The sequence below is a fragment of the Phalacrocorax carbo genome, chromosome 3 (assembly GCF_963921805.1).
Source record: "Phalacrocorax carbo chromosome 3, bPhaCar2.1, whole genome shotgun sequence".
NCBI classification, from domain to species: Eukaryota; Metazoa; Chordata; class Aves; order Suliformes; family Phalacrocoracidae; genus Phalacrocorax; species Phalacrocorax carbo.
The window spans coordinates 49525534-49551478 of record NC_087515.1 but is presented as its reverse complement, the minus strand read 5'-3'; positions in this window follow the sequence as shown (position 1 = coordinate 49551478).

The window sequence follows — 25945 nt, the reverse complement described above, 5'->3', positions numbered from 1 at the left end:
AATGTCAATGGCTTGCAAAAGTTGTGGAGCATCTTCTTAAAGCAAAACTGAAGGACTGGCCCTCACTATTCTTTATTCCTTCATTTCACATGATCGTATTACAGGAGTTTTTTTGTAAACTGGTGTTATAAACGATTATTTTTAGTTAAGAGAAGCACCAGGAAAGATTAAAAAATGGATATAAAGACATTTTGGTTCTTGATCTTCTTTCTTCTCATCTCAACCTTTAGAAAGTCTTGCTGGAAGAACACAAGGAACAGCAGGAAGGTTTCTAACAGATCTTTGAGACCTCCTTGCAGTCAGATCCCAGGGGAGCTAGAACAGTATACCTCTGTGGTTCAAAAACTCTTTGGGCCAGAAAAAGGGGCCTTTATCTGCTGACATTTCAAACATATTCAATCAAATATTGATCTAGAAAATCAGCCACTTTTTCTCTAGCAAAGAAATTAAATTAGTGCTACCTACTGAAGATCTACAAATGGTTCTCCTGAAGATAATGATAGTACCCTAGGCTATTACTAGGATCAAAAGTTTTTATGGACACCAAACTGATTTAATATTTTATGTAATGCATGGAGAAAAAAGGGTGAAAGATCTGCTTGCCAGTAGTAATGTGCTGGAGATTATCTCATGTGGCGAGTCCTTGTATCAAGGAGCCAGGTAGGTTTTTCAACTCCATCTCATCTTTGGAATAAAAGAAATGGAATGTAGCCATTTCACCTTACACAAAGATTTTCATCACCAGAAACATCTGATACCTCTTATTTAAGTTGGCTCTGGTAGCACATGCTCCTCTACTCATAAGCATTTCTTGTCTGTTGTGTTCTGTTTTCAAGATGTCTTGCATGTCACTATGGAAGAAGCGAGAAGTCTCTTCTTCATACTCTAAACACTGACATAACATAAAACATGTCCAATGTGCAATAATGGGATAAAGATTCCTTCAAAAATATTTTAAGTACCATTGTTTAAACATTTTAATAATTTTTATTATGATAAAAGGTAGTCTTTACAAAAGAGCATAAGGGTTTAATAGTTAAGTAATAAGTACTCTATACTATGAATTTACTGAAAAAAAAATGAGGCATTAGTTTTATTAAAGTGTTTCTCATGTTTTCACCCATAAAATCATGTCTTGGGGATTTAACTACACTGAGACAAGGAACTGCATTATTACTGGCTGAATCAGTAAAGGGTGGATTTTTCACTTCTCTCACTTCTTCATGAGAGAGAGGTGCATAGATTGGATGATGTTTTGAAATTCTGACAGTTTATATTCATTACTGGACAGGTATAATTGGTCTAAATTATGCACAAAGAAGAGGCACTGGGTATAAATTTTGTAAATGTATCACAGCATCTCAGAAGTTTTGAAGGACTGACTGCAAAAGTAGTTAAGAGGTTTGGAAATTCTAAGCTTCAGTAAAGACTGAACTACTCTCATCTGTTGTTTGGTTTGGCTGGTTTTGGATTCTGTTTGGCTTGTTAACTAGTTCCTGTGTTTAGACAGTCTATTAGTAGTTATAGCTAATATTAAATAATTTTAAATAATAATAATCAAATATTCTGTATACATTTACAAAGAATTGTTGAGGTTGGAAGGGACCTCTTGGATTGTCTAGTCCAACCCTCTGGCTCAAACAAAGGCAGCTGGAGCTACTTGCCCAGGACTGTGTCCAGTCAAGTTTTGAATATCGAGTTTTGAGATGGACTCCACAGCCTCTCTAGGTACCCTGTTCTAGTGTTTGACCATCCTCACAGTAAAAACTTCTCTTGTGTTCAGACTGAATTTTACACTTTTTCATTTGTGTCCATCGTCTTTTGTCCTGTCAGTGGGCACTGCCAAGAAGAGCCTGGCACCTTAGTCTTCATTCCCTCCCATCAGGTATTTATACATGTTGATAATAATCCGCCATCAACCTTCTCTTCTCCAGGTGGCAGCCCCAGTTCTCTCAGCCTCTCTTCATATGAAGAGAGGATCTTAAGTCACCAGATCACAAAAAAAATTCAGCTTACATATCTTGAAACTGTTTGTACAATGCAATATAAATTGCCAAGTAATTTAGAATTTAAAAATTTGACATGTGCTGCCCTCTCACTAGAATTTTTCTAACAGTGACCTTGTATACAACAGAGAATCCAGCAAAGAGGTAGGGACTCCTTCTTGTAAAGGGGCTCCTTTATGTAAAAATATTTCTATTCTGCATATTGAACTCTCAGGTGTTCAAAAAGCTCCAAAAAATCACTAAGTCATGGGAAAAAATTCTGTAACATGGGTTACGTGCAGATTACACAATTACCAGACAAATCTGTTAATCCTGTGTATAATATACTGTAACCCATGTTCCTGGGAAAAGAATGATAATATAGATTCCTTTTTTAAATGAATTACAGAGCATCAAGATGTGGAATATAAGTTAGAGGATTACTTCCCAATTTTAGGGAAGCATCAGTGAAACTTCTGTAGCTTCCAGTCACCTCCCTCTACTAAATCCGTAGCAAACTCAATAAACCTCCCCAGGATATCTCAGGGAGGTCAGCAAGTGGATTAAATAATTCCCTGTATCCTCTGTTATTAATTCCCTTTTCCACCATCCAGAATATCATTGGGCTTCAGAAAAGTCCTCGTTTCAGACAGTGTAAGGCTCCGATGTTGCTATTAATTTTACCCTCATCGTCAGGCAGAGGACACCAGCAGAGCAGGGTCTCATCTTTCAGGGGGAAGACAGGTAGCCCTGACATACCTGCCTGCAGTCTGGTTACCTTCATAGTAGTCGGATGGCCCATTCTTTGGCCTTCATTGAGCTGATAACTTGCTCTCAAGAGACAGAGAACCGAGGAAATCTGCTAGTTAGAAATACAGAGAATTTTTATGTTTGAACTAACAACTGCAAATCCTTCGCTGCAGGAACAAGAAACTTAGCCTCTCAGTACTGGTAATGATTTTGCTTGCCAGACTATCCTAGGGAGCAATTACATGTCAGCTGGGGAAACAGGTTGCTTGTTTGCTTCTGAAAATGAAACCTTGCAGAGCTAAAAGAGGCTCTGAGTGTGCCGAGTGTCCTCTCAAACATAAATGACAAATACGGGGAGCCACACATTCTGAAGGAATTCAATTAACCCCTTCAGACAAATACTCTAAATAAAGATGCATGTTGAAATGTCCAAAGTGCTCACAACAATACAGCCTAGAATTAGTATAATATAAATGCTGCTTTTAAATGAACCTGATCTGGCACACAAAAAATGTTTTATTGTTTTCCTGTCTTTCTGTATATAACAGGGCATTCACATAGCCATTTATCTATTGGAGCTCATTAAATATGTTGTTAAAATGTGGATAAAAGTAAACTGCTTAATCATTTAAGTCTAGCCTTTCAAGCCCTCACAAAATTTAAAGAAATTAAGTAGTCACAAAGCTGGAGACAAAACAGAAATTCCATGCCCAGCAAAGTTCCCATAGCTTTCAATCAAAAAAGATTTCACTTAGTTTTTGTCATGGATCAGTCCAACTAGGAGATATAAAAAGGAGGAAGAAATGAATTCTCAGTTTTCACCATAGTAGAACTTGACATCCAAGTGCATGCTATCCTGCAGCAGGAGTGGCATAGTTTAATATATTTTTTAATGAACTGGAAAAAGGGATGAGCATTGAGGTGATAAAATTTGCAGGTGACACAAAATTATTCGGGTTAATCAAGTCCAGAGAGGGTAATAAGACTCTTCAGAAGAAAATAAACAAGTTAGGTGAATGATCAACCTGATGGCAGATTAAATTCAGTGTTGATATATGCAAATTAATGTACTTTACAAGGTTTTTTTTTAATCTGTTTTTACACCTTAGTGAGTTCTAAATTAATTGTATCAAAGGAAAAGGACCTAGATGGCATTGTCAAGAGTGCAATAAAGTCCTCCACTTGGCATGCAGCTACAGTAGAAAGTTTTGGTTCAGGAAGGAAGAACAATATGAAAAACTCTTTAATTTCACCAAGTTGGTTGTCCTCTGCATTTCAAACACCAGTACCATCCCGGTCACCCACTGCAAATGGAAGTTTTGCAGAATTAGAAGCAGCTCAGTTCTGTCTGCCAAGAATGACAAGAGGAGAAGGGGAAAAGACTGAAACAATTCGCATTACCAGTTTCGCAGAAGGGCTACATGAAAGGTATGATAAAAAGCTATGAAATCATGTCTTGATCAGGATGGTTAGGATCTCGTCATGTATGGTAAGAACTCAGTGAAGTTTAAAGCAGAATACATACTGCTCACACAATGTGGAGCTTGTTGCTACAGGATGTTTGGCAAAAGTCAACAAGGGATTGGACATTTCTATGAATGTAAAGGTCTTAAACTCTGGAGTTATATATTTCAGGTTTGTTTTTGCTTTGCTTTGCAAAGACAGTTCTGCAGGAATTGCTTCTATCTATTATATATAGACTGTTCAATTATAATTTTCCTCAAAGAATTTCTTCAGGATGTTAATTCCCCATTAAGAACATCTGTAGTAAGATAAATGAGAAAAAATGAGAGATAAAGTGATAAAGAGGATAAGAACTGTTGTGTAAATAGAACCTAAATGCAGGTAATGTACTTTTAGTATGGGTCAGCTGCACTTTAATTGTGAGCTAAATTTAGTTGAATTAGTAGACTGCAAACAGGCAACGCAAATTGCTAAAGAGCTGTCCTTGAGTTAATTTGGTAGCATACTAGTACTTTTCAAAAATGCTCATAGTATTTCTTTAAGGAGAATTTTCACTAGATTATTTAAGGTTGATTGCTATTGAAATGGAATGCACAGAAGGAATTAACAGTAAGCAGTGCTTTACTGTAACCAGTGAAGAAGCCATATACTGTACAGTGTGGTGAACATGAGGTTTAATAAATAGAAATTCCAAGTGATTTTCACAGGTTTAGTAGAGTGGTGACATATGTTATCATCTTGCTCACCATAGACTGGAATATGATTTTACACTGTCATGTCACATCGGCCCATGATAACCAGAAGTCATTTATTTCCTTAGAAAATAGTAACTAGATATGACAACCTGTGTTGCCTCATGGTGAGGTTATGGTAGTATTTACTGATAATGTGAAGTATAACTTGTGTCATCTATTATATTTTCCAGTAGAAATTCAAAGCATTTCTAGGGTAAAAAGAACAGTCCAGCTTTTTTGTGTCTTTTCTTTTTGGTTGGTACTATAATAAGAACTTCCATCATTTGCACAAAGCTTACATGAAAAATTATATATAAATTCTCAAATTAAGAATTAGTATATCTTCAAAGTACAATAAATAATTAGACTGCTTTGTAATTATGAAATTCCTTATTGTTTATCTCAATTTTTTTCAGAGGTAGGGAGAGGTATCTGTCTGTCTCTCTCTCTCTCTCTCCTGGGTCTCTTCTGCTTTTATTTTTCTAGATACAATATATTAGTTGTATCTTAATGCTGCAGAATCTAAAAAGAGACCTCTATTAAACTAAGAATGCATGGTTACCATTTTGTTTTTATTTTCCTCAGAAAACATAAATAATTAAACTTGACTTCAAATAAAAAGATGAAGTTAGCCTTCCCACTGTACTACAATCTTTTTTCCTTTATGGTTTGCCTAGAGAATGGTAATCCTGTACTCCTGCTAAGATACGATGATAGAAATGATCACATAAGAGTTCTCTTCATTTTAGTTCTTTTGCAAGATGGATGCAGTGGATGTATACAACACAATTTAAAAGGCTTTTCATCAGGCTTCTTTCCTGATTTCTACTGTAAATTCCACAAGCTACAGTAGTTTAATGCAGAAGCGTAGATGTCCATAAAAAGCTGGAGGGAATGGTGTATGTTATAATGCTGTTATAAAACTGTCTGTGATATTAACACACACTGTATATTAAATACACAAAACTGTTACAATAACTTGAAGGTTGAGACAAACTGATGAAAACAAATAAATTCTTTAGGGTAGTAGGCAAAAGGTTGTTCTTTGCAAAAAGATTTAAATACAGTTGTACAGCAGTCCAAATTAACCCCTCCAATATAAAAAGCATTCTCCCACTAGCCACCTACTCTGTGCACAAAATAGATCCTCCAGGGAGATTCTTCACCTTCATGTAAGTTTAGGCACCCAATTTATATTGTGGGGAAGGCAATCTCCCTAGATTCAGGGTGAAAGGACCCTCAACAGAGCAATTCAGAGCAGAAGACTAATTCGGGTGCTCTCAAACACTCTCTGGAGGAGCCTTTGTCTCTGCATGGATTACACAGGAAGCTTTTGGACACTAACCACCTCACTAGGACAAGGTTCTCAGCTTACTGTCAAATATCAGAAGGAATTACTACTTCCCTGTTGCCTGCCGCATTCATACCACTGGCCCTCCCAGTGTGGCAAATTATGTAAAAACAAAATTGTGAAAACTGCATATAAAAATGAAATAAGACACAAATTCATGCTCACACTCTGCTCATAGTTACATTACTGTAAATCCAGAGTAGCTCCAGTGATACCTGTTAAGATAATTTAGGTTAGCTTATAAAAGAATTCTCATACATTACATGAAGTGAGAGTAGGATCTTCTGTTATCTTAAGTAAGAACTGCTCTGAGTGTAGTGGCTCAAGAAAAATAGAGTGGTTCTCCCATAAACCTGATGGGGTTTGTAACCCTTGAAAATGTTTTGGGTTTTTTAAACAGAAACAACCTTGTTATTGGGTTTTTGTTAGATACCATAAAGAACCTAAGAAGGAAAGAAATCCAGTTGTTGTTTTTTTTTTTTTCCAATTAACTTTGAAATATAAAATCCAGTTTGGTTATTTTTTTTGTTTGTTTTTGTTTGTTTGTTTTTTTATTAACTTTGAAATATAAATACATGTTGCTTTTAGTTGTATTAATACAATACATGGAAAACCACACCATCAACTAAATGATGTATTTGGGATCCAGCATTAATGGGCTTCTAGCAATTTAAGATTTTTTTAAAGTTTTCATGTTTGTCTGAAATATTGGGCGAAAAGTGATGATGAAAGTGAGCACTGGAAATTCTGAAAACTAAACCCAATGAATATATTTGTCTCGCAAACATCTGCAATGACGTACCCATTGCACACAAAGCTCCTTTTTAAGTCAACAGAGAAAAATAGTCACTGAACTATTTAGTGTCTACTTAAGGTGAAACAAACTGAGCCCTAAGCTCCTTTGACTAGATCTGAGCTAACTATATCAAGAGAGTCTAGGCGATGTAAGGGCTGTTCCTAGCCAGATGAAGCCTACCCTTAAGTCTGCAAAACCAGCATCAAAAGAAGTAAGCAAACAGCTGGAAAATGTGGCCCTTCCAAACCTTCTCAATCTCCAGAAGCTACTATAGATTTACAGCAGCATAAGCAATATAAACACTTCTCTCATCTGCATTGTGGTTCTGCTCAGAGCCGTCAGGAAAAAATAAGATTATTAGCTGTGCTGTGCCAGTTAGTAATTTCACTCAGAGTAGACAGGAATGAAATATTAAAGTACGTGCAAAACCTCACTGTTTTAACAGTGATTTTTCAGACACACCATATGGGTCTTTAATGTGTAGCAGGGGACACAGCCTTAGTTCAGGATAGGACAGAGCACTCAGACTTAATTTACTAAATGATATATTTTTTTCCTCAATTTATAGCATTACCACTTGAGTGTAAGATTATTTTACATGGCAAGGTCCCTCATTTCTGGCCTAGCATAGCGCCTGACTTTTAAAATGCCTCCTAAACCCACTCAACATTCTTCTCTTTTTTTTTTTGTCTCTTGAAACATCAATAGAGTGAAAGTACAGATGTGCTTAGGCACAATTGCATTGAATTAAAGGTGGCTGCCATTTTAGGTAGTCCCAAGGTCATGAATAGCAAAATATGAAAATTTCAGCTCTTTACTGTTGGTCAAAACATTAATATGTTCCATGACCCTATACTAGATTCAACCTATAAAATGAGAGAAGCTTAATAAATCTCTCTGTGATTAGTATTACACATTATGACAAGGAAAACTTAGATCAAGCTTATCCTTTGAAGTTTTAATGGACACTCCAATTTCACGACAGCAACTCACCTATGCTTGTAATAAGTTCGCAAAGCCTGGAGCAGCTCCAGTCATCTTGGACTATAGCTTTGGACGACAATGAACTCAGGCAACTGCAAGCTTCAAAGGGCTTATTCAAATATTCTAGCTCTGGTCTTACCAGGCATTGCAAGCAAACTTTTAAATAAATTTCTGTATCAAAGAGTATGCCTAGCTTGAGCTGTTCGTAATAATTTTATCCTGTAATAAAACTGCAAAGCCTTCCAGTCTGAAAAGGATGAATCAGATATGCCCCTTTGCTCCACCCTTGTGCAAGCCAGAAGAGAAAAAAAAAAAAAAGAGAGCGAGCGCAGCAGGGCAAAAAGAAAGGAAAACAGGTTCTTGGATCTGTACGTTTCTCACTGCTTTGTGTAACTACATCAGGCCCCAGCTGGGAAGTCCAGCAGACCAAAGGTAACAAGAATATAGCCATGGAGCATGACAGCAACAAATAGGTAAAGAGTTGCTGTAAGCAACACGTTCGCTTCTGTGCACTTACTGTGTCTGTTGGTGGATAATGTTTCAACTCGTTCTGCATGTTCTGTGACAAGGGAGAAAGCATTTGGCTGCCAGATGCTAGCAATGAGACAGAGAGCTGGCCTTTCAGACTGATGCAGGAGGGCATTAGGATGGTGTGTAGGAGGAGAATGTTCACCTGCTTTTTTTTTTTTAGGGGGAAAGGCAAAGGGATTTAATGCATCTGCAGCTCTAATGTACACCTAATACAATTCCAAATCATGCTGAATGAGGGAAGAGAGGTGTAAATGTTCTCAGGCAAAGACTGGATGAAATAGGTGTTTTCTTCTGTGGAGAAAATTCTTCTAATAAAAACAAAAAATTAGATGTGAGTTTCCTCACTGACTTCAGTAAGGCTTTGTTTAGGAATAAGACATCTCCTCCATAAGAAGATGCATAGTTGGGACCTTAACTGTCTGCAGCCTTGGTTCAAGGTATCCGAACAGAACTCATCTAGTACCATCTCAGAGGCCCTAGCATATCCTAGGGCCAAAAACATTTATCTTACTACCTGGATTGTACAGGGGACATTATCCACAGTGTTCATGCTTAGGACAGGTTGAACTGGAAAAAAAAAAGGAGGTGAGACAAGAAATAATAGTAATTAAAATAATTTGTAGTCTTAACAATTTAAAGTATAATAAATGATACTGGAAAGAGTTTCTAAAAAGCAGCTCTGTATATAAATGAACTGCCACTTTGAGATGAGGGCAAATGAGAAAATACTGCAGTGAATGTGTAGAGACTGAGCCCATTTGTTATTATGACCCAAATCTTGCAAAGCTTCATGCATATATTTAACTTCCTGCACTGCAACTCTCTTGATTTCAGTGGAACTGCCAACCACGTGTACAGACAATCATTTGTATAAATCTGTCTGATGATGAGCATCTAAAGGATCAGAACTGAATTAATTATCTCTTTGCATAGGAAGGATGAAGCAGAAATAATGCTATGTTTGTCTAGGCATTGTGTGCTATAACCACAGCGTTATGTACCCTGTAGACATGAGTCTCTAGTGATTAAAATTGGCAGGGAAAGTCATTAAACTTCTGTATGACTAAAAGAGGGGAATGTGGCCCTGTACATTTTAAAAAATCAATTACATAATAAAGATGTAGTTTACCAGCAGAAAACATGAGACAATCATTTCTGAAAGGCTGTTCTTCCTGTGAAAATGCAGGAACCTGCCCCTGGCCAGGCACAGGTCTCCTCCTCTTATCCCGTGCGTCAAAGATAACTTTGATTTCCTCTGTGAGCCTCCTTTCTCGGTGAATGTGGCACCACATTATCTTAGCTTATATTTTTCATTCCCAGTTTAACAGTTATAAACACCTTTCAACATCAAATAAGAGCAGCAGGGTAATCCAGATAAAAGAAAATTCTTCAACCCTAACAGCGTGACTCAGATTTATACGCCTGTTTCAAATTTCTGTGCCTCGTTCCAAGACTTGCAGCATTTCACAAGTACCATATAATGTGCTACTTGATTGGCCTTTCCAAGGATACAATGTGCTGCAACACATTGTTCGGGAGTTTTATAGGTATGCATCCCTACCACTTCTGGTATTCATTGAAAAAATATATCATGAGCTTCTCTTTCTGTGCTCTACAATCTTGACATTTCTTAATATAAGGTTGTCTTCCAAGATGTCAAACTGGTTTTGAATTATTTTACGGTGTTCTCAGTTAAAACAGTGTCATGTAAATCAATCACATCCTCAGTTCTCTGTCAGGGACCTGCAATTTTACAGTACAGCCTTCAAACAGAATCAGTACTGTTACTGGGTTTCGTTGTAGGAGAGAATAATCAGTCTGGGATTTACTTGTTACTGTCCCAGGTAAAACCTTTGCTAATAAATTCTTACCAAGGGTATGAACATTCAAAATGAGTTTTTGCTTGTTTAACCTTGAGCCAAACTTTGCCAGTTATCACTGTTAACCAAGCAAATATCACTTATTGTTGTCCTGATGCAGCTTTCAAATTGGAGGAGGGCCAAGTGAGATGGTCAAACCTTAAATGCAGCCTACAAGACAAGGGGTGGAGGTCCCCTGCGAGGCTTCTTGCAGCTTTTTCTGACAACTTAGCTGTTTTCCCAGCAGTCGACGAAAGGTTACACAGCTGCACCGTATCAAAGCTGACTTTGGACATGGGGGAAAGAGGCTGTAGATACCATTGGCACACACAGGGCCTTGACATATCATACAGATAAACAAAAGAGGCAGAAGAGAAGGTAGTATTAATCTCATTTCACAGACTGGACAATGAATCCTAGAGCTGAAGGTCTTGATTTAGAAAAATAGCTCTAGCTCATCTTTTAAGCCTATGCTTAAATCTGTTGGAAGTCAGCACGTAAAACTGCGGTGAATAGGGATGGTGTCACACATTTCTGACAATCACAGCGTAGGTAATTCACCTGAGGTCACAGAATTCTCGTGACAGAGCTGAGCGTTGATCCCACGTCTTCTGGCGTATTGGGCAGTGCTTCACTAAAGAATCGTTGATTTTTTTTCTTCCCTCCAGTGAACAAATTTTCATTATTTTCTTTATTATCTTATCCACTGCAACTGCTGACCTGGAATTTCACCTAATGTATTACTGTAAGCATGATATTCCCAGTTAGTAACTGATCCTCAGAGATCTCATTCACAATATGTTCCTTGAGTCCTGCTTTCCCAGGCTTCAGCTCTATGCTTTACATGGGGTAAAGCAGGTGTAAATCACCATCACTGATTATTTTCTTACTGCTGCAAAGTTTCTTTAAAGATTTTAGAGAGACCCATGGTTTATAAATGATTTCATGTGTCCCAGAGTATTAATGTTTATAGCTGGTAGCTAGAACATCATTTATTAAACATCTTTTGAAACATCATCTATATGTGTTCCCACATGTTAAAGCATACCTACAATAATTTAGTTTTAAAGTAATTTCTATTAATCATGGAACATTAGTAAAATATTTATAAATGTATCTTTATTTAAAATGTCACCATTTTATTTTCATAAGTCAATAACTGGTGACAAATTACTGGTGAAGAGCGATGTTGCATTAGAATAATGCACAATTTTGGAGACTTCAAAGCTTCAACGCATAGTTCTTTCTCCTTATATCGTCAATATATGCAATTTTTCTACTTTTCCCCCTTTCAGATTCATAATGTATTTCCTGTTGTCTCTTTCAACGCCCTCAGATCCTGAGGGGGGCAATCTTGTAATTACATGCATCAACTCTATTATATTGTGGACTTCTATGATTCTGCACCCACAGAATGAGTAGCTGCTGCGTTCTTAAATGCCAGCTACTCTTTAACTGTAAAGGCACCTACTATTTTATTGGAACTATTCTTGCTTTATTGCTGTAAACAACTTTGATCATAATGATGCCATTTGAAAGAGCTGATCAAGCTGAGAAAAATGACACTACAGTCATAAAGTCACACTAAATTTTGCTATTAACATTTTATAGTGCATATAAGGAAAGTGTTCCAAGTTGCAACTACAGACAAAAGAGAAAATTAATTTTACATAGAAGTGTAGATTTAAGCATTAGCAATATACTGGTGCAATCATTTGCACCATATTCTTAAGCACAACAGATGACCCTCTTTGTAGATAAGCAAGCATGCTGGTTGTCCTATCTTAGATGAATCTGTGCTTGCTCTGTGGCAAACATGAGAATATATTACGGACCTTATCCATGAAACAAAGATAGAATTATTGTGTTAGGAGGAAAATACAGAAATGTCATATAAAACAATTTGAAAAGTTATCAGAAAACACAGTTCACAGTTAGAGCTCTTGATAGAAAAGAAAGCCTTAGCTGAAGGCTAAATTGCTTTTTCCAGCAAAACTGATCATCTGACCCCTAGGATAAGTTTGCTTCCTGAGATATATGCAAAGCATAGAGTTTGGTGACAACTGTGGAATTCGTATCCTCCTTTGGACAGAATTAAAAAACTGGTATCTATACTGGGAAGACTGGGAAGACTGGTATCTATACTGGGAAATTTTGCAAAAAACGTGTTTTAATATGGGCTATAAGGTAAAGCAAAGTGATTTTGGTACAATGTATGTTGTAAATTCACCAAGGAAATGCAAGTAACAGCTCCAAACAGTGAAGTAACTACTAGCTTCACTGTAAAACAGAGGAATTCCTCTGTAATACAGAGGAAACTGTAACAGGGTGAAATGAAGATAAATGGTAGTTGGTAAGAAAGATATACAACTGTTCAAATGTGAATTAAAGAAGTTAGACATGCCTTCGTTAGGGTAATTTTCCTTTTCTCTAATAGCACAAACATGTCCTCAAGCAGCAATAAGTGGGAAGTCTTTGGATGAGGGTATCCTGGTATTATTTTGTTAGAAGAAAAAGCAGGGGGGAAAGCAACGTTACAGAAGCACTCGTAATTCTTTGTGGTTTCCAGCTGCAGGAACAGCCCTTTTTGATCTTATGTTGCCCAAAGTTATGCCAGTGATTGCAGTTCTCACTTCCATGCAATGGGAGCTCTTGTCAGCCCTCCTGTCTTACCATCGCAGTCTGAAATGAAATAAGGGGGTACAAGTATCTGGCAGTGGGAAAGTGAAGTAGAGGAGATCCAATTCCAGCAACTGTTGGATCTCCCTTTTTGAAGGGCAGAGAGGGCTGGGAAAGAAGGAGGAACTCCCAGAGATCAATAGGCAATTTCAAAGGAGTCCAGGTTCACAAAGCAGCTTGGGTGGACATCATGGTCCAGAGGCAAAAAAAAGAATGAAGCTATCTCTAAGCTGCGAACATTTTCTGTTCCTTTCCACATGGGGAAAGGAGGGCTGTTAGGAACGGTGGAGCAGGAGGGCTGTTAGGAATGGTGGAGCAGAAGGGCTCTGTTAGTTCAGAGCAATGTCAAATTACTGTATCTAGCCCTCTACTGCCTAAGCAATGCCAGGTATTGGTCACAGTACTGTGACAATACTTAGTAGCTCTTCTGTTTGGTTTTGGGGTTTTTTTGTGTATGTGGTTGTAGCAAAAGGATTGCACTTGATCTTGTTGAGCAGCATTCAACACTGCTGCCGGAGGGCCATCTTTGCAGGTTACACTGGCAGTAGAATACCTTCACAAAGACGTGGAATAAAATGACCTCACTAGAACCTCTGACATGGGCTGCTTGCCTAACTGACTTCTGAGTACCATATACCTAGTTATAATTGTAAGCTTTCAAATGAAAGGGCAAGACTTGACTTACCCAAGCCCACGATCTAGGTGAACCTAAGTGCATTTGACAAAGCTCACAATCAGCTTTTGGAAACAATGCACATTTAAGAATATTAGAATGGTCTCACCTGAAGGAAGGTTAAAACAAAGAGCATTCAGGTTCTAATAGCATCATGCTTCTTCACAAGGCTACAGCAGAGGTGTTAGATCCTTCCTGGGAGGTATAGTCCTGTCCTCGGGAACAGCACAAAGCTGCTTTGCCTTGAGGGGTGAAAATGGGAAGCAAGTATCATTATAATGAAAAGCATTGTGCTTGCTAAGCTAATGGGAGTCACACCTTTTTAAGGAGCACAGCAGGCTTGTCTCTAAGACCAGTGCATGAGATGCAGAGTCCTTGACGAAACCGTTACCTTTTCCTGCCTCCTTTAGGATGTAACTTCCCTCAACAGCTATTTCAACATCAGCCCTTTACAATTCTTTTTGCATGAGACCAGGAGTGACTTGTTCTAAAAGATTGAGTAGGCAGAGTGCAATGGAACTTTATATTGTGCTTCACCCATGAGATGCTGGCTATGTATTTGCTACTTCTTGCTGTTTTACACAATGTATTAGGTCATCTGGTCTTTTAAAAATTCTAGTCTTTTTTTTCACTAGTCTCCCACTCATGTTTCTCTTTTTATCTTTTTCAGAGCAATAGCTTTCTTTTTGCTTTAAGCCTTACTTTTTGGATATATTTATTTTTAGATATTTTGTCTAATTTTATGGACTCTTGCATAATAACATGGGAAGTTCTGTTAAGTTCTGTTTTGATAAGACATTTTTGTTTTATTGCTAAGGCCTGGTAAAGGGAAAAGTGACATTTTAAACAAATACCTGGTAAATTAATAAGCTTCATAAATTACAAAATCTCTGAACACCAGCTGCCGAAATACAATAACTCTCTGACCTGAACCTATTAAGTGAATAAGTCTGCTGTACAGTTTACAACAGTGCCATATATTAAAAATAGCTTACGTAGAAAGAATGCAAAACGTCTTTGGTGGAAGCAGGACTTCCATCCACTAAGATCCATTCCAGCAACACTGGCTCCTCTGCTATTTTGTAACTTCCATTTTTCTTAGTATATAATTTTCTAGAATTGTGCAGTTATCAGCAATTTAGCAATTTGGTTCCTCTTGGTCATGATATAGGTGAATGGCTACTATGGTGTCTGTGATGCTGTACTTCATGCCATACATATGTATATACTGTTACACTATGTTCTATCTTTCTGAAGAGTTCCATTTACTTCATATAAATAACTTTGCCTATTTACTAAACCACAGATCAGCAGCTCTGTGTAGATCCCCAGTTGCTTGAATAAGTCTGTTTTCTAGCAATCACAACGTCCTTTTAAACAAATGTGCTATTGTGTTCCTATAAAACCAGAAAATTTTAATCATCAGGAAATCCAGAAACCTCTATAACTGACATCTAGTTCTGTTACCGTAAAATGGTTGTAAGTTAAAGATTGGATACCTGTATCTTTCTACTGCTAAATGCAAATGTTGGTATCTGTAGCTCTGGGATTCTCCTTTTCCTGATAGTGTAAGCTTTCTTTGTGTACTTATGCAAGCAAAATATCTGACAGACAAGACTGTGAAGAATTTACTATTTGCATGGAGGAAGAAGAATTATTTCTTTGAAGGCTGACTAGTGGCACACTGAAGAGAACATAGGTAAGAGAGAAGAGGAAGAGAAACAGCAATTTTTAAAACATCAGATATCTTACATATGGAATAAGGAAAACAAAGCACAGGGGATGAAAGGAAAGGAAAAAATTCTTTTTTTTTTTTCTTAATTGGGATCTAGGGGACCTGAAGTCTTGGAGCAGGGAGCTTTGCAGTGCCCCGCTCCTCTGACATTCAAGTTGATAAATGGCAGCTTGATTATTCAATATCCCAAACGTCTCTGTTCTTCACAAAGAGTAACGATACACATAAGTAGGTATCCTGGTGTAAGAAGCATGTGTGTTTCCAAAATAAGCCAAACCAAACAGATCCCTAAACAGTTCTCTATAAAGCTATGGTAAGAAATGCACTGATGAATGTGGAGGGACCACCTGATTTCTTACTGACACTTTTATTTCTGTAACAGGTTTTTGTTTATTCTTCAGGGCAGAATGGCTGCATTTTCTCTTGCCTTGAGCTAAATTCTCTAAAACTGCTAGGCAGGAAATATAATATCCAATATCCTACTATTTCTCACTTCATTATACTAATATAGTTTCACATACAATGAGGCAGAAATAATGAAGAAAATATGCTGTAGCAATGAGTCTTTATGTGACTACTTTTTTAATATAGTCTTGTACAGTGCATTTTCAGGTCCCTTATATGCAATTCTCTATCTACTCTAATACATTTAATTGTACGTTTTCATTTGATACAAAAGCTGTTGGAGAAGAATCTAAAAACCACCACCAGACAATTGCCCTGATTCTCATCTGTCATAAGAGAGCTCTCAGGGCTGCATGAGTGGTGATCAGGGAGCGGAGTGTCTTTCAAGAAAAATCTTAGCCAGTGCCAATGCCAACAAAATCAGTAGCTTAGGCTGGGGCAAGTATGCATTAAAGAAGGGCCTGAACTTACATGAGGACTCACCTGAAGGATGAACTCCCAAGTGGAAGTGTTAAAAACACTGTCCTGAATCTACACTGAAATGGCATTTGCTAGTGCATCCTTACTGTAAAAGCAGTCTCAATACCAGCATCATTTGTGCACCGCAACAGGCAGAGACCTAAGACTTTTGCAACAGAAACCCCTTTGAGGACCATATTGGCTAATGCTTCAGCGATTTCAAGAAAGGACATTTAACAGTGGTTATGAAGCCTTTTTCAAAGAAACATAGAGGAAATGTCTACTTATTTCCTATTGGCCGTATTTCTGCAATATTTTGCTCATATGAATTCTTCAAGTCATCCAACAGTTTAGAGCTTTTAGGAGCCAGGAAACACCAGCTGTAAATGTGAAATCTACACTCAGAAAAGGTGCTGACTAGCCTCCCTAGAGGCTGATGACCTCCATTTATCTGTAAATTGATAGAGCATAGGCAGCAGCTATGTTCGCTTCTGCAAAGCCTCCAGTATGACCCAGAGGAACCCCACATGGGGCTGACAGCATTGTTCATTCTCCGTGCTGAGTCAATCCGTAGCTATCTGAGACTTGCCAAAAGGGATGCTAACCAGTATCACTCAGACTGGTAATTTCTGTGGTGTGAACACTCAGGTGACAGGAATGAGACCAAACCCAGAAAACTCACTTCATCTAGGCCACTGACAGAGTTGTTATATAGTAACTCCTTTTGGTCACTGCTAACTTGGGCTGAATTCAAACTAAAGACTTAGAAAGTTTCTAGTATTAGTTTTGTAAACTACTTGTTAACTCAGTCCAGCTGGTCTCCCTGAATATAATTTTCTAAAACTATGCTTCCAACTTGGTTGTCATTATTCATGAGGCTTTCTAGAAGTGCTGATCCTTGCATTTAACTTCATAATTCATTTTCTCCATTATATTCCATCTGAAATTGCATCTGCTACTTGTAGATTGATAAACATGATATATCTCCTAAGGGCTCCAAAACTTTCAAAATGGGATCAGTTGCTATTATTATTTAAGGAAAATGTATTATTAAAATACACACACACATACTGCAGACTAAGAAGTTGCACATGAGGAAAACAAATTTTTTTTTGTATGAAAACTTTATTCCAGATTTTCAAAACTCTAAGCAAGTTTGAAGAACTTTTAAACATTCTGTTGATTTTAAAACAGAAGAGCTATTCTGCCATTACAAGTAGTCATTGTGTCTGTTTTCCATAAATGGGATTGAAGTACGTTTACATAGTTCTTGTGTGGAAAACAGTATTATAATTGTGTGGTTTAAGGATTATTTTTATGCAGCATAATGAAACAATTACATGCTTTAAAGTTGGTTTTCCATTGACTTTAAGAATTTACTCCCTCAAATTAATCTACCTTGTTTTATTTTCTGCAATGTTGACTCCTTTTTCCACACAGAGTTTGTCTTTGAAGCACTGTTATCCTTTTGCTTTCAACATTGTCAGGTCACAGTACTGTAAGAACTAATAATGAGGTCATGTGTCCTGACAATTAAATACACTAACCAAAGGCACTTTAGGTTGCATTTGGTGATTATTTGACATTACTGGATCTTGTCAGCACTATCCATGGATAAACAGGGGTGTAGAAGAGTGTTCCAGGCACAGAGGTTGGTTACAAAGTCACAAAGGGATATTCCAGAATGCTGTACCAGTTCTGCATTATGTTTATATGCATGCTCTTCCTTTCGGTTTAAAGGAGAAATTATATTTTCATCTGAAGCTCTCTGTTGCAGAATTTCGTGTAGTAAAATGGTATAGTAAAACTTATAAGTAAATAACAGTAATAGTAAAACTTATTAGTAAAAAACAGTAATAGTAAAACTATGGAGATAGTAGTAGTAGAAAAAAAAGTAAGAGTAAAAAACCCTAGATAGTAATGGTAAAATAGTAAAACTGGATAGTGATGGTACAACTTGAACAGTGAATGAATTAAAGACAGGGTAAATGGATGGCAGAGGACAAACTACAAAATGAAAATAAATGCAAAAGCATCTCAATGGCATCTAATTTTTAATATATTATACAGCAGGAAAAATTGGCAGGTTTTACTTGGCTTTCCTATGGTCAAAGCACCCCCAGAAAGTAACTTAGAACATCTCAGTGATTCTCCAGGACAGGTAAATTGACGTACCTTCACTGGAGAATCTAACCTGGATTGCTATAGGACTGGTACAACAGAAGACTGGAATACTGTTTCCTTAAGACTTCGTATAAGGATGTATTTCCCACTTGTGGAGAAAGTGGAAAAAGGAAAAAAGTCTGTCAAGTGAACTATCAAAAGGAACAAAATAAAAACCAAAATAGATTTAATAATACTTCAGTAGAATCACATGCTCTTTTGACTATCGGTGAATCTCACAAAAGGCTTTACAAAACTTTGAAAGATAAAACACTGTCACCTGTTAGCATTAGACAGCTCAGCACAAGCCATGTGTGCATTTAAAATGAAAAATCTGTCCTCTCTGAAAGATGAAACTTCATCCTGTCCTGTCTGTATCACAAATAAATACATAAATAAACATTCGGTAATTGGCATGCAGCAAGGAGGTCACAGAACAGACAGAACTATCCCTTTTGGTACAGAGGCGGCTTTCCTAGGCTGACGGCAAATGCAGATGACAACTTGGGAAATGCAAATAGATACCATACTGGATTACATTGGTGGTCCAATGCCCTGTCTCTACAGTAAGTGGCCAGGACTAGGTGCTTCACTGGAATTCGCAAGAGAACCCATAATGGACAATTACTGAATAATTTGCTCGTAGGGGAAGTTTCTTCCTAATCCTAGACAGCTAATGATTGGTTTATGCCCTGAAGCATGAGGGTTCATATATCTCCACCCCCAACCATTTTTATCCTATCCAAGGTATCCCTGGGTGCTCTCATTATCCAAATAAGTGTATAATCCTTTTTGAATCCTGCTAAGCTCTTGGGCATAATGATAGCTTGTTGCAGTGAGTTCAACAGGCTAATTATGCATTGTGTAAAAAAGTATTTCTTTTTATCAGTTTTAAATTTGTTTCGTTTCAATTTAATGGATGTCACTTTGTTCTTACATTATGGGGAACAGTAAATATGAGCACCCAACTGACCTTCTCAATACCATTAATTATTTTATATCTATCATGTCCCCACTTATTAATTTCCTCTTTCAACTGAACAGTTCTCATCTTTTAAATCTCTCTTAATACAGAAGTTTCTCCTTGCTTCTGTTCCCGTCTCTTGCCTAACTTTGGGCTTCTTCTATTTCCACTATGTATTTTCAGGTGGCATGATCAGAAATGAATACTGTATTCAGGGAAAGTGTGCCAACAATGTGTATAATTTCACAGTTACAATATTGTCATTGTTTTCCATTCCATTCTTTATACATGCTTACATTTTGTTTGCTTTTTTAACCTCCACTGCTCACTGATCAGATGTTTAATTGAGCTGCCCACAGTGACCCCCAGGTCTTTTTCCCAAGTTGTTACCGTTAATTTAGAACCCAGCAATGTGCACGAGCAATTCAATCTGTTCCTTCCAATATGTATTTTCAAATCTGTCAGTGCTGAATTTGGCTGTCATTGTGCGGGCTTATTAGGTCTCATTGAACATCTTTGCAGTGTTCTGTAGTGCTGACTAACCTAAATAATTCTTTGCTATCAGGAAAGTTTACCACCCTCCTGAATGCTCTTTTCGAAATGACTGGATTTATTTGACAATACCAACCATAGGACAGTGCTTCTGGCATGCTACATGTAGTCTGTGGCTGAACATAATATACTTTTAATTAAGTATCTGACTAAGACACAAGGGTTAGAGTCACTATAATTCCCAAGAATAAATCGTAAAAGTTAAACCCCAGCTGAAGTTATACATGAGATTAACCCTGGTTGCCTAATGAGTCCCCATTTGGACACACAACACAACCACAGGGAATTTCCACATAACGTGCAATATTTTGTGCAGGCGTAACCATAGGACGGGATCTTAGGAGTGTTACAAAGGGACAGAAGTTTGCTGCAGAGCTGTCTCTGTGTAAGACACTAAATAATATTCTGCATTTCAGACTGCAAAAGCCAAAGTTGTAGGTTGTCTCTTACCAGTCTGTACTTTGCACTAGTTAATACATGCTCGCTCTCTGGTGCTTGATCAAGACAGCCACAACCTGCAGGTTGGCAGGAGAAAGATTCTAGGTCTTAAATTTCTCTTGTGCAAGAGACTCAAATAATTTGTCTTTATATGCACATTTTTCAGTATTAATTAATGTGAATAAATAAGAGCATATTTGATATTTCAGAGTGACCTGAACTTATGTTAAGCACTGGACACATTTAAAACAAAAAGAAGTTTATAGAAGTAAACCAGAAGCTTAAGTTCTCCATTACAAACTACCCAAAACATTTTCCAAAAGGCAGTTTTCTTTGACCTATCTAAGAAGGTTCTTTGGAGAGCTCAGTTTTTTGCACATGTACTGATTTTCCAGCGGAAATCAAGGTAATTGCAATAGTAAAGCTTGCATTTATTTGTGGCCTCTTGCAATCCACTCACCATCAGGTTTTTTTTTTTTGTTTTGCAGCATTTTCACACATCTCTGGCTTATTAACATTTTTAGAGAAGCCACACATGGCACAAAAATACCTCTTCAGACACGATGTTAATTTGAGTGGTCACCAGGTTGCACTGTCATTTATGTCTCATTTTCATGAGCACCACATTGACGTAAAATCTTAGCATGCCTATATACTTCTAGTGGTGCTGATATGAGAGCTGAAGGAGACAGTGGGATTTATCACACAGCTTTTATCCACTTTGGGATATTCTTGCTTCCTCCATCTAATTCCCTCTGGAATTTAAAGCTCTTCTGTACCCTCTGGTATTTTTTTACCTTCTCGAAGAAACACCTTCTGCCCCATTTCCCTGAAACATCTACATGCTGGAAATGCTTTAGGTGAAGAGCACGTAAACAGCAGTCTCTTTTGAGGACGGCACTACTCCCGCTGCATGCATCAGCCTACAGAGTGCAGGGACACAGTAGGAGCTTTCTATGACTTTCACCAGGCCATGGAACAGGTCACCACAAATCTGATCTCCCCATTCTACAGGAATACATTGTCTCTGCAGCACACCTGAACTCCACTGACCCTGGCACAGACCAGCTCTCAAATGGTGGCCTTCTGTGCAGTTGCCAAACTAATGGCCTGTGTACATATTGCTTCTGACATCCTTAACCGTGTTAGACAAAACCAGCCCAAATAACACGAAACAGAGGAAAAACCTGGAAATCCGGCTCATCCATACAGAACTTGAATCTCAGAAAATTTAAAGCAACAGACATGTAAGGCAAAGGAGAGGCTGGTTTAAAGAAAAGAAGTTCATAATTAATTTGAATTATTCTAATTAATTAAAGGATCTTGATAATATTATGTAGGTACAATTGAAAAAAAAATCACAGCAGGCTATAAAAACATCTATGTAGAATAAGATATGTAAACTACACTCCACTACTGTTTACATTTAATAGGCCTACAAGGAAATATATTTGCTCACCATAACAACATGTAACTTCTTGATATGCTCCCAGTTCTAAATTGCAATTTTCATATGCACTAAAAATTAGTCGACCTACTTCTTAGTAGTAAGTCATAGGGATCATTGCTGACAATTAGCAAGAAAGCAGTATATTTTAAAAGTGTCAATTACTCATTACTTCCAAATATTTTATTAAATGCGTTATGTAAACTAAACATTGGACATTTCTTATAATTGCAATACACCTGTTATTTTGCAATGCATATTTAAAATTAACTTTAAGACTTAACAAATTTCTTCAGCTGATATGAAATCTTTGACATCCATATCTGCAGAGGTTTCTTGTGGGTAAATATGCAGAATAAAGAGAGAATATTTAACAGTTACAATTAACTGGCATGTGACAACAGCTCCATGCATTGCACTCTAGAGGTAAATTCTACACTAAAATTTCCTTCCAGGTTTTTATATTAAGTGCATTCTCAAATCAGTGTTGGGAATCTTCTAGTAAGACAGTTGATCCTAGAAAGTAATGAGCAACACAGAAAATAGCATTCAAAGAAATCAGTCCTCACAAGACTGAATCCTAAAGCAGTTGAGCAGCACTACCAAGCAAATAAATTACTTTGCTTCTGTACTTTAGAAGTGTAAAAAAATATTTAACAGTCTTCTGTATGATCTGGTTTAAACTTCTGTGTTCAGAAATCAGTCAAAAAGCTCTTAGGGGTCAGAATAAGCCCTCAGAAACACATCCAGAGGGATGCTTTTAATGCATATTACCTATTCATTATAGCGAAGTTAGCTTGAGAACACCATAAGATTAAACCAAGATTGATTAGAGTCTGTAGCCTCTTTGAATGCATTAGAGTTATACTAGACTAGATTTTCTTGGCCAAGAGATTAGCAGACTACTGCAGGGAAGAACTGAAATCTTATCATAAAAATGTATTTGCTGTCTTTTTACTTTCAGCTAAAACTTCTCTTTTAAAAAATATTTACAGAAGTTTTCACAGAATCACAGGTTGGAAGGGACCTCAGGGATCATCTAGTCCAACCCTTCTAGGAAGAGCACAGTCTAGAAAAGATGGCCCAGCACCCTCTCCCAACGACTCTTAAAGGTGTCCAACATGGCCATGTCAACCACTTCCCTGAGGAGATTATTCCAATGGCTGACTGTCCTCACTGTGAAAAATTTTCCTCTCATGTCCACCCGGAATCTCCCCAAGAGCAACTTGTGTCCATTCCCCCTTGTCCTCTCCATGTGACTCCTTGTAAAAAGGGAGTCTCTGTCTTCTTTGTAGCTACCCCTTAAGTACTGGTACATGGGGATGAGATCCCCTCTGAGCCTCCTTTTCTCAAGGCTGAACAAACCCATTCTCCCAGCCTGTCCTCATATGGCAGGCTTCCCAGTCCTCTGATCATCTTGGTGGCCCTTCTCTGGACCCCTTCCAGCCTGTCCACATCCTTTTTTTGTACAGCGTGGACCAAAACTGTACACAGTACTCCAGGTGTGGCCTGACAAGCGCTGAGTAGGGCGGGATAATGACTTCTTTCTTTCTGCTGGCGATGCCCTTTTTGATGCAACCCAGCATCCTGTTGGCCTTCTTGGCCGCAGCAGCGCACTGTTCGCTCATGTTGAGCTTTCTGTCCACCAGGACCCCCAGGTCCCTTTCTACAGAGCTGCTCTCCAGCCAGGTGGATCCCAGCCTGTCCTGCACTCCCGGATTATGTTTTCCCAGGTGCGTGACCTTACACTTGTCCTTGTTGAACTTCATAAGGTTCTTGCTGGCCCACTCTTCCAGCCTATCCAGATCTCCCTGCAGAGCAGCTCTCCCTTCTGGAGTGTCTACTTCCCCACTTAGCTTGGTGTCATGTGCGGACTTCATCAGGCTACACTTGATCCTGTTATCCAGATCACTTATAAAGATATTGAATAACATTGGGCCCAATATCGATCCCTGGGGGACTCCACTTGTGACAGGTTGCCACTTGGAAAAGGAGCTATTTACCAGCGCCCTTTGGGTGCAGCCTGTCAGTCAGTTCCCCACCCACTGCACAGACCACTTGTCTAGGCCATAACGCATTAATTTCTCTAGGAGGAGACTGTGGGGGACTGTATCAAGGGCCTTGGGGAAGTCCAGGTAGGCAATGTCCACTGCCGACCCCATGTCAACTAGGCAAGTCACTTTGTCATAGAAGGCCACCAGGTTTGTCAAGCACAATCTGCCTTTAGTGAAGCCCTGTTGGCTTTTCCCAATCACGTGCTTTATTTGACTTGTGATGGCCCCCAGGAGGATTCGTTCCATAACTTTCCCAGGGATTGAAGTAAGGCTGGTGGGCCTGTAGTTACATGGATCCTCCCTCGAGCCTTTCTTGGAGATAGGGGTAACATTTGCCTTCCTCCAGTCCTCTGGGACATCCCCGGTTCTCCACAACTTCTCGAAGATTATGGAGAGCGGCCTTGCAATGATGTCAGCCAGCTCTCTCAACACCCTCGGGTGGATGGTGGCAGGGCCCATTGATTTGTGGGGGTCAAGTTCCTGTAGTAATTCAGGTGCTAACTCCACTGATGGGTTGTCGGTGTTTGGATCATCCGGCAATTTTGTTTCCAAAGCCTGGGACCCAACAGTGTTGGTAAAGACAGAGGTGAAGAAGGTGTTGAGGACCTCTGCCTTTTCAGCATTATTGGTGATTGGCTGTCCTTTTCCATTTAACAGTGGGCCTATGTTTTCCTTCTTCTTCTGCTTATGGTTGACATGTCTGAAGAAACCTTTCTTGTTATTTTTCACGTCTACAGCCTGTTTGAATTTGAGTTGGGCTTTTGCTTTTCTAACTGCATCTCTGCACGCTCTGGCAATGCCCTTGTAGCTCTTGACAGGTAATCCTCCACTTCTCCATCTCTGGTATGCTTCCCTTTTGGATTTGAGTAGCCTCAGGAGCTCATGGTTGAGCCAAGGGGGCCTCTTGCTCAGCTTACTTCCCTTTCCTTTGTAGGGGATAAATTGGATTTGTGCTTCCAATAGAGAGTTCTTGAAGAACTCCCAGCTCTCACTAGCTCCTTTGTCTTCTGTGGAAGCCTCCCATTAAATCCCTCCCCACTGCGCCCTGAGTGCACTGAAGTTTGCTCTTCTAAAATCCAGAACCCTTGTCTTAGAGTTGACCTTCAGCACACTCAGCAGGATCCCGAACTCCACAATATTGTGGTCACTGCAGCCAAGGCTATCACTAACTGAGATATTACAAAGCAGGCTTTCTCAGTTTGTGAATAGCAAGTCCAGCAGCGCCTCCTTCCTGGTTGGCACATCTAACATTTGTATCAGGAAACAGTCCTCTATACATTCCAGGAACTTGGTGGATGACGTGCGAGCTGCCGTATTGTTCTTCCAGCAGATGTCTGGGTAGTTGAAGTCACCCATCAGGACCAGGTTCTGTTGGCCAGAAGCTTGCTGTAGTGCCCCAAATATCGCTTCATTGGCATTGTCACCGTGGTTAGGAGGTCGATAGCAGATGCCAACTGTGAGGTCCTGCTTGGAGACAACCCCTTTGACTTTAACCCAGAGGCATTTGATAGAGCAGTCGCAATCACTGTAGTTGACTTCAATACATTCAAGGTTTTCCTTAATGTAGAGTGTAACTCCTCCACCTCTTCTACGTTGCCTGTCCTTACGAAAGAGCCTGTAACCATCCATTGTGATCCCCCAGTCATTTGAGTTGTGCCACCATGTTTCAGTTACTCCTATGATGTCATACCCTTCTGAGTGGGCACGGAGCTCCAGTTCCTCCTGTTTGTTACCTACACTTGAGGTGATTACTCTTCTGTTTCACCTCTTGGGAGACAGCTAAGGAACCTTTATCACCACACTGCTTGGCCTGACTTACTCCCCCGTTGGACGTGCTGGTGTGAGCATTTTTGCAACAGATCCCACCCCCCAAGTCCTTCAGTTTAAAGCCTGCATTACCAAGTTAGCCAGCCTACTGCTGA